Consider the following 12834-nt stretch of genomic DNA (forward strand, 5'->3'; position numbering starts at 1 on the left):
AGGAAACTTTGGAGAGGGAGATAGTCTGTGTTTACACAGCATGCCTTCAATGTCTGCACTTTACACAAGCTGTATCCTAGGGCCAGGCTGAAGATAGAACTGCCTGACCTAGAAAAGCCTAAGTCTGGGCACAGTGCCCAACCCAGCACTGGGAGGGAACTTCTGCCCAGCCCTGCCCAGCCCAGGGGCTCAGTGTGGGGGTGGGGGACTCCCTGTGCGCTGCAGACGCTACACAGGATGTACTTAGGGGTTAAGCAAAGCTGTGAGGATGGTTTGAAGAGCTAACTGCTCGACTCTCATTCTTGAGGTGAGAGATGTAACTTAATGGTAGTATCATGGTTGCATAGCACACGAGAAGTCCTAAGTTCGATGCCCAGCGGTACTAAGAAAGTGAAGGGGAAGGAGACTCTTCTTGTTCTCATTAACAACAGGAAATATTCAAGAGGCCCCTGATATATGATATCTGTCCACCCATCTAACAATAAAACTTAATGAAGATTAGTGTAGGTTCCCTAAATACTCCCAAAGGGATGTCCTGAAGGTCCCCAGAAGGAGTATCTCTGGTTTGCACATCAGTGGTTTTGTTCAAGATGATGCGGGTTGGTCTCACGATTTGAATCCACACCACTCCTTGAACCTGACCTTGGGCAGCTGCACTGTTGGGTCAGGGAGTTTGTTTTCTCATGCGGGACAGGAGAATACTTAACAGACAAGAGACCCTTCAACAGTGCCTACCACACAGCAAAAGACCAGGAAACCAGGAACCAGCAGAGCTGCCATGGTTGCATATCCCGTAAACCCAACACTCGGGAGGCCAAGTGGAAAGATCATGCAGGGTTCGAGACCTGACTGGGCTACACAGTGAGTTTCAGACTAGCGTGGGCTGTATAAATAGTGATATCCTGTCTCCAAAACCATGCCAGGCTTCCTGACTGCTGATGCAGCTTGTCCAGTTGTTCCACACCCCGGCCTTCCCCACCATGAAGGACCATACCCTTGAACTGAAAGCTGACATAGCAAGTTAATGGAGTCCTAAATGAAGAAAACACCATGAGAAATGATCTCATAACGGAGAGAACCCTACAGCTTTGAAAGAGACACACTTTTCAAGTAGTTCATTTCACGACCCACAGCGGACTCCCTGGGAGACTGCAGGAAGAGTCAGCTATCACTGGAGGTAAACACAAATGGAATAAAATGTACGTGACATAAACTAGCATGGGGAGGTCACAGCAGCTGCAATAACAAAAGAGTTAACGTCTTAGGGATGGGAGCAGGACGAAACTATCTAAAGGGAATCTGGACCTTTTTCTTTTTCATAAAATAAAAGGATTTTGAAAATTTGCTAATGGATAACAGAAAGAACACAGGAAAAGAACAGAGACCTGATTGAGTGGGTCTGGGGGAACTGAAGAAATGCTTCCTGGGTAAAAACACTTGATCTGCAGGCAGGAGGGCCAGAAGTTGAATCCCCAGCACCCAGGGATAAAGCAAGAGCTGATGCCGTGTGCCTTAATCCTAGTGCTGTAGGGACGAAGATAGAGTCATGGAGATTTACTTACACACACCTGATGCACATAACACATACACAGATGCACACATAGACACACGCACAGACATACACACAGACACACACTGAGACATACATAGACATACACACAGACACACACACAGACATACACAGACACACACACAGATGTACATGGACACACATACACGCGCAGATGTACACAGACACACACACATTCACACACACACAGATATACACAGACACACACAGACACACACACATGGACACACACACGCAGATGTACACAGACACACACACAGACACACACACAGAGATGTACACAGACACACGGACACACGGACACACGCACACACGCACACACGCACACACGCACACACGCACACACGCACACACGAACACACACTCACACACACACATGCATACACAGACACACATACACCTTTGGGAATGAAGAAAAACAAAACAAGGGCCAGCCACCATCACAGACTAGTGCAGTCAGTCTGTTATCATTCCATGCCTTCACTCCATGTTGCTCCACAGTACAGGAACCGTCTCTCAGATGGTTCAGAGTTTCTAACTCTCACTGGTTGTCCCTGCTGTCACTGTGGCATGGAGTCCTGAGCAGTCATGGCAGGTTGGCCTGTCTGCCTTGCACACAATAAACTCTTCATACACTCTTCCTCATGGCACCTCTCACATAGAGCAGGCACGCCTCACACTTGTGAATATTGCCATACTGAAGCTTGCACCTCCCCAACTGTGCCTGCAACCCCAGACACTCGCCTCTTATCTGGACCACACACATATGAAGATGGGGTCAGAGGGAGTGGGGCAGAAGAGGTATCAGGGAGGCTGAGGGGAATCAAGGAAAGTGAGGTGAGCCTCCCCCTTCGTTGGAGCAAAACTTGAACTCATCTGAGGAGTGAAGATCCTCCCAGGGAGAAAGGGACAGGAGCCAGCTAGGCAGGAAGTAAGAGGCTTTCTGCTGCCCTGGCTTCTGAGAACAAAGGGCCCTTACTTCTGTCCCAGTCTGGACCCAGCACTCCAAGTTCCCAAGGACTAAGGAGTGTCTCTCACAATCTCAGACTCGGGGTAAAGTCCAGGGTCACCCTTGTGATTCAGAGGGTGGGGCTGGAGTTAGAAATTACACCTTTGTTTAAAAAAAAAAAAATCAGACTCCAGGGAAAGCTTCAGTTCTGCTTAGTGTCCCAGGGAGTGGGCTGAGCTACTGTGGTTAAACACACACCTCCTGAGCAAAGTCCTCAAAGCCATCCCCACCCCTTTCTTTGGCCTTCCTAAAAAACCAAGCTGGTATCTATGTCCTGTTGACTCCGGCTTTGTAAATACCCCCAAAGTGTTCTAATCTCTCATACATAGCCAGGCACTATCTCAGCACACCCCACACCTCTCCCTCTGGCTGGGGTCTTCATCTCTCAGGCACTGACACCATATGATTTCACCTAGTACAGAGATGATTCTTGCTGTAACAGAAGGCTCCTGATCTCATGATTTGGGATCTAAACTCCTTCCTATTGGAGCAGAATCATGCCTCTCCAGCGTCAGCTATTTGGTTTTGAGACAACATCTCTGCTTTGCACACACTGGCTCTTGGACTATTTCATCTGTCTAGAATTCCCTGCCTTCCATCCGGTCACTTGTGGCGCCTGTTGTCTGCTTTTTGTGCAATGGCCTGGGAAATGGCCAGCAGCTCCATGTAGCTGTGGGCAACCTGAAATGTGGCTAAGAATAACTGAACTTTCAATTTTACTTAATGTCATACACTTGAAAGTAAAGACATGCGCCATGTATTTACTAGGAAATGTTTAAATACATTTGCTTGAAACGACTTGGTTTTGCATCTCACCTTTGCCCCCTGTAAGTTTTATGATGTCTAAACATTCATTGCAGGGTGCTGTTATATCCCAACCCTCCAATCCCATGGCAATATGCGTGTACTCTTCATTGCCTGAGTAACCCATCATGGAAATTATGTAGTCATCCCAAATTGGCATAGCATATAGCAAACCTCAGGACCCTGGGAGCCAAAAGCTCCTCCCACCCCTCCCCCACCCTTGGTCATTTCCTGGGACTCTATATTCCTGACACCAGGTCCCAAAGAAACCCAGAACAAGACTCACTGTGGCTCCTTCAAGCCTCTCTCTCTCTCTCTCTCTCTCTCTCTCTCTCTCTCTCTCTCTCTCTCTCTCTCTGTCCCACCCTCACCCCCAAACCTCTTCAGCCCAGGGGCTGGGCTTCCCTTCCCTTTCCCCAGCTTCTCATTCCTATACAAACCTGCCATTTTAACCATGCACTCTCTCGGTCCTCTACTCTTCCCACCTGGTCCTCTCTCTTTTCTCTTCCTTTCTCCATCCTCTCTCCCTCTCCTCTCACACCTAGTTCAATATGGACTCTTCCAGATGCAGCTGGCTGTTCTCTCCCTTATTTCTACAATAAAACCCTTTTCCTCACCCACACCTTGGAGCGGCCATGCCCTCATTGTCACTCATGTGGTGTTCTCTAAGGTCAACTATTAGCCCTCAGAAGTGCAGGCAAAGGGTAGACCTTGGCTGATGGCATAGCCTGATTGAATATGTACTCACTACTGAGGCTTTCTTATCTGGTACAGCAGATGCTGAGAACCCAGGAATGCTGACTGTGCCCCTGCCTCCAAAAGGGTACATTCTGGGTTGGTAGGCAATGGAGGTCACAAGTATATGACAGTGTGACAAGTGTTATGATGAAGAGAAGCAAGGACACCACAGAAACCTTGTTCATTTAGGGGTCAGATGGATGCCAAGGCAGGGAGGGCTGTAGTAGTTTTCCAATTCTAATGGCCATACTAGTGGAATGTTTAGAACAGACATGATGGTACATTCCTATAATCCTAGGCAGTAGGGGACTCAGGCAAGAAGATTCCTAGCCAACTGGGGTTACCATGGTAAAAACCCTGCCTCAAGAACAAAACCAAGGGCTGGAGAGATAGGTCGTTGGTTAGGAGAGCTTACTGTTCTTGCAGGAGGGTCTGGATTCATTGTGCCAGCATCCATATCAGGAGGCTCACAACCACTTATGTGCTGGATAGTTTTATGTCAACATGACACAAGCTAAGAGTTCTCTGAACAGAGGGAACCTCAATTGAGGAAATGCCTCCATAAGATCTGATTGTAAGGCATTTTCTTAATTAGTGATTTATGGGTGAGGGTCCAGCACAAGGATGGTGCTATCCCTGGGCTTGTGATCCTGGGTTCTATAAGAAAGCAGGCTGAGCAAGCCATGAGGAGCAAGCCAGTAACAACACCCCTCCATGGCCTCTGTATCAGTTCCTGCCTCCAGGATCCTGCCCTGTTTGAGTTCCAGTTCTGACTTTCTTCCATGATGAATAATGATATGGAAGTGTAAGACGAATAAATCCTTTCCTCCTACTTAGCTTGCTTTTTGGTCATGGTGTGTTATCAAAGCAATAAAAACTTGGAACTCCAGCTCCAGGGATATAACAATATATATGTTAGATAAATGTTATAAAACCATACATAACATTATATATATATATATATATATATATATATATATATATATATATTATTTACTACATATAAAAAGCAACACACACATATACATATATACATACACACACAGTGGCTGGAACTGCTGAACAGGAAAAAAGACTAACCAAGAAAGCAATTTGTTAATGGAAACCTCTCAGAAAGGACATGTTACTACTTTCTGAGAGGACCACACTAGGCTCTGGCAGGAAAGCTTTTCAGAAACATCACCTAGTTCCTGGTTATTAACAAAGTTCCCTGTTGATTGAGATTTCATCATTCTCCATAGGCTGTGGAGTAGCAAATCTTTCTGGAAACAAGATCTAAGTCGAAGGTGCTTGGTTTTAGCCTTCTCTTGGGAACTGGCTGAGTTTCCCCTGTCAAATTAATCATGATATCCGTCTGTCCCAGGAGGGGCTGAAAGGCATCCCCAACCCCAACTCCTCAACTGTTCAAAACAAACGAGTTGGGAGTCCCAGTGATCCACTTATTTCTTAGAAAGCCAGGACAGTATTTGTTATTCTTTTTAAAACTCTAAGTACTTTGCTCTTAAATCCCCACCTCTTGACCTGTCCCTTTGCTGAGGACAAACCCATGGTCTACCACATGCTAGGCAAGCACTCTGCCACCGCTGAGCCGTACCCAGCCCTCTCCACCCTTTTCACTACACGTGTGGCTCAGCAGAGGAGGAGAGTCTTTCCGGGTCACACCCTGCCTCTGGCTGCACCCCCAAAAAGAAGTGAAGCTATCTCTTCTTGAAGTATGTTTAACTCTTGGGATTTCTTCCCTGAGCAGACACCCCGGGTGATCAGATAAACTGGAGGTTAGTTACAAAATAATTTATATTCTGCCTCTGCTTTTTCCATAAATTGTTTTTTTGGCTCCCTGCCCAGAGTGGCCTTGCGAAGGGTGGGGATAACCAGAGCCTCTCCGGGCTCCCGTGGGAAGGGCACTAACAGCTCCGAGCTGGGGACCAGCTAGTGAATGGCTGAGATGGGGGAACTGGGCTGAGATCCACCCTGAGAGCCTGGGAACTTGGAAGCTGTTGAGGTCTGGTCTGGCCTCTGGGAAAGGGGCATCCTCCCAGCCAGCAGCACCTTTCAGTCCAGGCAAGAGAGGCTTCCAGTTGGCCGTGCCTCACAGGCTCCACTCTAGCCATCTCCTGCTGCTGTCCCTACAAACAGACCACGGCGAAAGGAACCATCAGGACCTATGCTTCCTTCCGCGCTAACCTGTTGCTACCAAGATCCCAAAGCTCCTTATTGAAGCAGGCCTAGTCACTTCCCTGGGAATGAGTCTGCCGTACGGGGCTGGGGTGGGGTGGGGGTGGGGGCGGGGGCTCAATGGGCTCAGCTCTAGGCTGAGTTCTGTCTAATGGTGGCTGTTGAACTTGGGGATGTGAGACAGAGAAATGTCCTTTCCACCCAGGACCTTGACCTTGATGACAAATGCCAGCTCATCATTTGGACAGTTCCAACAGAACAAAGTATCTGCTTGGCTATCTTCTGAAACTGATACAAAAGCTTTGTGAGGTCTCTCTCTTCCTCCCTCTCCCCCTCCCTTCCTTTACTTTGAGACAAAGTCTCACTAGCTAAGTAGACCACGCTGGCCTCAAACTTTTGGTGACCTCCCTTCTTTATAAATGTGTGCCATCATGGGCCCAAGCTCTTAGTGTCCCCTCAGATATCTCCACTTATACCTCTGTTCCGGTCGAAAATTCCTTAGGCTTCTGGCAGAACCACTATGTTGAGGTTTTAGGGGACGTTCTGAATATGCCTGGTTTTTTTCTTCTCCTTATTATATCAGGCCCTTGCAACCAGAAACAGACCTTACTGGGGAACACATCTGTGAGTAAACTTGAGCAAGGGAAAGAGAAAAACAAACAAACAAATACATGTTTAAACCGCAAATAGGGGGTCTTAGGAAAGATCCAACATTCTTGTTCCTTTTATTTTTATTATTATGCTTATTTAGTTTGTGTGTTCATATAAGGTGGTGCATGTGTGCCACAGTGCAAGTGTGGAGGTCAAAGGACTTGTGGGAATTAGTTCTCTCCTTTTGTGTGGGTTCTGGAAATCAAACTCGGGTCATTGGGCTTGGTGGTAGGTGCCTTTACCCACTAAGCCATCTCTGTGGCCCTCCAGAAGAACACTCCTACAACGAAACACTGCCAAGTTTCCTAGGGCTTTCAATCCATTGACTCACTTCTTCCTGTAATAGTCTAAAAGCATGCCTCCCATTTACAGAACAGACACTGAACACACACCTATTATTTAATCTTCGACACTCTTTACATACAAAGGCTGTTTGACAGATAAGAAAGGCAACTGAGTTCTTACTCAGTTCCCCCACTGTAGCCACTCCTTCTCTGAATTAGAAAATGAACAGCTAGTGATCTAAGAGTTACAGCTGTTTAGGAGAGGTAGCTGAGCTCTCTCCCTAAAGGAGCTTTCCCTACGCCACCTCAAGCAGTCACAAGCACAAAATTCCTGGTCACATCTTGAGCCATTTCCCCTGGCTTCTGAGGTCTCCTCTCCTCTCCTGCAGGATCCTGGCAGGGGAGCAGCACAAAGCTAACTAATGCTGAAGCAGAAGGAATCTGGCTTGAAAGCCTCTCCTGTGAGCCTTCCAACACCATCATTCTGACTCAGCAGCTGCTGCCTTGTCCTGAATCCTTCCTTCCTCACAGGTTTTTCCTTAGCAGCTGACAGCAGAGTCAGAAGGATGAGCTGATGACATTATTTGCTCCAGGAGCCTTGTCACTCACAGACACCAACCCTGTGGACCATTTCTCAGCGCCCCTTTACGGCTATGAGACAAGCACGGCTGACATACTCCATCCAGGCATTTTTCAGTGAGGCAAAGGCCAACTTAGCAGGCTGTGACATGTGACAATACCTGAAAACTGAGCCTGCCAGCCAGCCAGAGGAGAGCAGTTGCCGGAAGTGGCAGGTCCAAGCCTGCTAACCCACTGTTCCACTGGGAAACCGCTGCCATCAGACTGGGAGCAGATTTGAATTTCTCTGGGGAAGGAGAACTTGTAGTTAAACAATTCTTGTTTCTGGTAAGAAGCAAGTACCTGTCATCTTTCAAAGTGACAAGAAAGGCAGGCATAGTGACACACACCCATAATCCCAGCACTCCTGGTGGCTGAGGTAGGATGATTTTGAGTATGAGCCCACGCTGGGCTCCATAGTGAGACCCTATTTCAAGAAGGGGGAAAGTGGGGGACAGTTGGGGACATGGCTCAGTGAGTAAGAATGCTTGCTCTGCAAGAAGGAGTTTAAGGGGGCTGGAGGGATGGCTCAAAGGTTAAGCGCACTGACTGCTCTTCCAGAGGTTCTGAGTTCAATTCCCAGCAACCACATGGTGGCTCACAACCATCTGTAATGGGATCTGATACCCTCTTCTGGTGTGTCTGAAGACAGTGACAGTGTACTCATATATATAAAATAAATACATCTTTTAAAAAAAATCTTTTTAAAAAAAGGAGTTTAAATGTATGTACAGCACCTGTACAAAAAAAGCTGGGTGCCACTGATGTGCCCATCGGGGGACAAAAAAAGGTTGATATCCAGCTCTCCCTGGTCACCCAGTCTAGCTGAAATGGGGAACTTCTGCTTCAATGAGAGACCCTCCCTCAACATCCTGCTCTGTCCTCTGCATGCACATCCAGGTCACACATATGTACACACACACACACACACACACACACACACTCAGAGAGAGAGGAGGGGTGGACAGTAAGGAAAAATAAATGAGATAGAACAAACAGCAAGTTTTGGTCACTCCAAAAAGTCTCAGATGTGCAGGCAGGGTTTTGTGTAGTGCTGTGTAAACCAACAGTCTGTAACAGGTCTGACGCTTCAGAGCAAGGTGCATTTGTGGTTACCGATGGGTGTCTTTGAACCTCTGACTGAGGATAAGCTGAGGTTTCAGCTGGTCATCAGCAGCTCATGGATGTGTTTTTGGAGGCTGAGAAAAATACAACCAAGAATTAAAGTCATGTTTTCCGTTATTAACAACAACAAACAAAACCACCCGTCGTTCATTTCCACATGTCTAGTTTCATCTGAATCTTTCCACATGAGAAGCTTATTCTGGGAAGGGCCACATCAGATTGCTTTACAGAAACAGAAACGTTGCCTTTTTGGAGCTAACTCACGCTAAGCGCATAACATATGGGGTTTACATCCCAGGTAAATATTGCCATAAGCTCTCTCTTCTCTCTCTTTGTTTCCTCCATCAGCCACCTGGAACATTTTACAAACCAGAGCCTGAGCTCAAAGTAGGGAATGTTTCACTAGAATCAGTCTAACAGCTGGAGAACTTCAAGATGGCAGCCAGCCTGGAAGGGGCTGGAAAAACAGACAGACCAACCCACAAACAAAACTACAGAACACTACAGTCCCTTAAAGCTAAATACAGTTCACTTTTTGTCTCAGGCTTGAGCTTTACGCATCCAGGGATTCTGAGCCTTGGGCTCATTTGGGAGTAGCAGAGAGAGCACTGTGGTAACAGTCCACGCAGGCCCTATGCACAGTGGCCCATGCCTGACATCCCAGTATCTGGGGATAAAGAGTTCAAGGCCTGAGGCTTAGTGCTGTTACAAGCATAAGGATCTGAGTGTGAATCACCAGCACCCATGTTAAAAAGTAGGTTGTGGCCTCATGGGCCCGTGACCCCTTTGTTGCGGGGAGGGGGGATAATTTGAGTTTTGTTGGCTGCTAGCCTAGCTCCAGGCTCAGTGAGAGACCCTGTCACAATGGACCAAGGAAATAAGTTGAAATGCTATGAAACAAGAGACCCAAAGCCCTGCCTCTGGCCTTTATATGCAAACGCACTGTTGTGCACCTCTGTATATGTGTGTGCATGCAACACACACACACACCACACACACTGAAAGAAATTCAAAATCATCCTCAGCTTCATATAGAACTCAAGACCACCCTGGGCTACAAAACATGAGAGCCTGGAGATCCTGCCTCAAAAAGACACACATGTGCGCACACACACACACACACACACACACACACACGGAGTGGGGGAAGGGCTTTAGAGATAGTTCAGCAGTGAGGCACACTTGTTGCTCTTGTAGAGGAGCCAGGTTCAGTTCCTAGCACCCACATGCTGGTTCACAACCACTTATACCTTCAGTTCCAGAGGATGGGAAGACTTCTGACCTCCTCAGGCACCAGGCACGCATGTGCAGCACACACATACCCATGCAGGCAAGACACTCGTATGCATAAAATCAATTAAAAATGTTTCAATCAATTAATGAAAACAACAGCAGCAAAGCTGAAGACCAGCTTGCGCTACAAAAGACTCTGTCTCACGCCCCCTCCCTCCCCTCCAATCAAAACAGCCTGTTTCCAGTCCTGGCAGGCTCTGCAGCTGGCCACAGTAAGCAAAACTTTTAAGGGAACCATTTAAGTTTTTCCTCCTGGCAGCTTCTTGCAGTGGCCAAAGAGCATGAGGCTAGGGCCTAGTGTTCCTAGCCGGGCTATTGTCAGTCGTGAATGAGATAAAGTAGGTCAGAGTGCTTGCAGGCATTTTAAACATCACACACTGCTAGGCCTGTATTAGGGGGGGAGGGGGTGTGCTCAGAATTTCCCTATTCCCTTCCTTTCCTGGAAGGGAAAGGGATACATGAGAACATTCATGCCTACTCTATCTGTAAGAAAGGATTCGAATCCATCTATTTAAGACTGCCGGTGAGACGGCAGAGTTTCCGAGCCGAATGCTGCATGTGTCATTGTCCCCATTAGAAAATTAACTCAAGATTTAACTACCAACTGATGTGACTGACTTTTAAATAAACACATCTAAATGGATGTTGGCCCATCCTGACCAGTAAGTAGTCACCTTGGCAAGCAAAGCCTTTATTTAAATTATATTTGCCATCGCTCAAAAGAAAGCCTTCCCCCCCCCCCCATAACGCCTCTTTGGAACTGTTGCTGAAGCCTCTGGCACATTCTTTTGAATATGTCTGAGGGTGACACATTTTTGTTCTTTGTGGATAATCCTGATCTTTGTAAGCAGGCCAAAGTTACTTGGCACAGAGACTGGTAAATACGCTAAGTAATACCGTTGTTTTTTTTTGTTTGTTTGTTTTTGTTTTTGTTTTTTTTTCAAAAATTACACATAAACCATGACTACAAGACAGAAGTCTTTCAGCTCCTGAAGGACTGCGAATTGACTTCAAGGGAGAGAGCAGACAGAGAAGGGCTCCATCCTTGGGCTTGCTCTAAACTTTGACCTTCCAGAAAGAACAGTGCAACTACTCAAGTGTCCCTATCATTGTAACCCAGTTTGGAGGGGGGTGAGGGGGAGGGCGGGGCAGGCCCAAACCACTCTTTTGCATATAGATTAACCGGCTGGTTTCAATAGCAACCTTTCCTAGGAATGAACATTTAGATCTGTTAGAAACAGCATCCAGCAGGCTCAATTCTAACAGGTAGGCTCTGCCTTCCCTTAGAAGTTGGGCTATTTTATTTTTCCCTCTAAGAAAAACACGGTGACTGGAATATTGCCAGTGCCACGACAGTGTAAATGGAGGCAGCCGCTTCTTCTGCAAATCACTGACACCGCCATAGTTTAAACACAATGGCGCTGCTATTCACCACAGGTTGCACACTGCAGCGTTCTCATTCATTACATGCTACAGAGTGGCCGTTTCTTTCATTAATGCTACAGACTGTGGCACTTCCAGAACTTCGGCCTCAGCTGATACCACGTATCATTTATGTAACAAAGCTTTTCCTTTATTCACCTTTGTTTTTTCTTCCTTAGTGAAATTCACCTTACATATGAATGGTTTGGGTGATTTCACATATGCAACTCAGCACTTGGTACAGTCACAATGGTCTGTCACCATCACCATCTGGTTTCCAAACACTTTTGTCACCCTCAAAGGAAGCAATCCATTAAGCACTCCCACTTCGTCCCTGCTTCTGAAGGCCTGGCAACTACTACTATGCTTTCTGTTTCTGTGGGTTCACCTAATCTTGGACATTTCACAGAAACCAAACCATACGATATGTGCCTCCCACACTCAGGGTGATATGTTCAAAGTTGATTCTTGGAACATGTATCAGTGTATGTGTGGCGTATGGTCACATCTGTAGGGGTGCGTGTGTACATGTGAGTGCACATTATTCGTTGAGACAGAATCTCTCACTTGAATGCAGAGCTTGTTGATTTAACTAATCTAGCTGGTCAGCGTGCTCTGGGAATCCTGTCTCTGTGTTCCAAGCCACTATGGCCACCTGGCATTTTCGTGGGCTCCGAGAGATCCAGACTACAGTCCTCATGTTTGACTGTCGGGCGCTTTAAACACCGAGCCACCTCCTCAGCCCCTCCTGTCGGCACTTTTACCCATTTTATGACTGCACAATCTGTTGCTTGGATGAATCACATTTTGTTTGGCCATTCATTCGCCAGTGGGCATTTGGGTCGTTTTAAGTTTTATCCATTTATTTTGTTGTTGTTCTTAATGGAGCTGCCAGGACCATGGGTGTCCAAGTTTTTGCCTGAGCAGCGCCCTCGGTTTTCTGAGGGTGTACACCTAGGAGTGGACCTGCCGGGTCACGTGGTAGTTCTATGTTTAGCTCTTGAAGAACCACTAAACTGACTCACTTTTATGCTTACGATTTACAAAGTATCTTGATCACCAGTTACACGCAGCAGCCAAATCCCAGTCGGGGCTCTAAACGTTTCTTTTCAGAAACCCTGATTAGAGCAGCCAGGCTCAAGCCG

Source organism: Grammomys surdaster, unplaced genomic scaffold (assembly GCF_004785775.1).
Source record: "Grammomys surdaster isolate TR1022 unplaced genomic scaffold, NIH_TR_1.0 126906, whole genome shotgun sequence".
NCBI lineage: Eukaryota > Metazoa > Chordata > Mammalia > Rodentia > Muridae > Grammomys > Grammomys surdaster.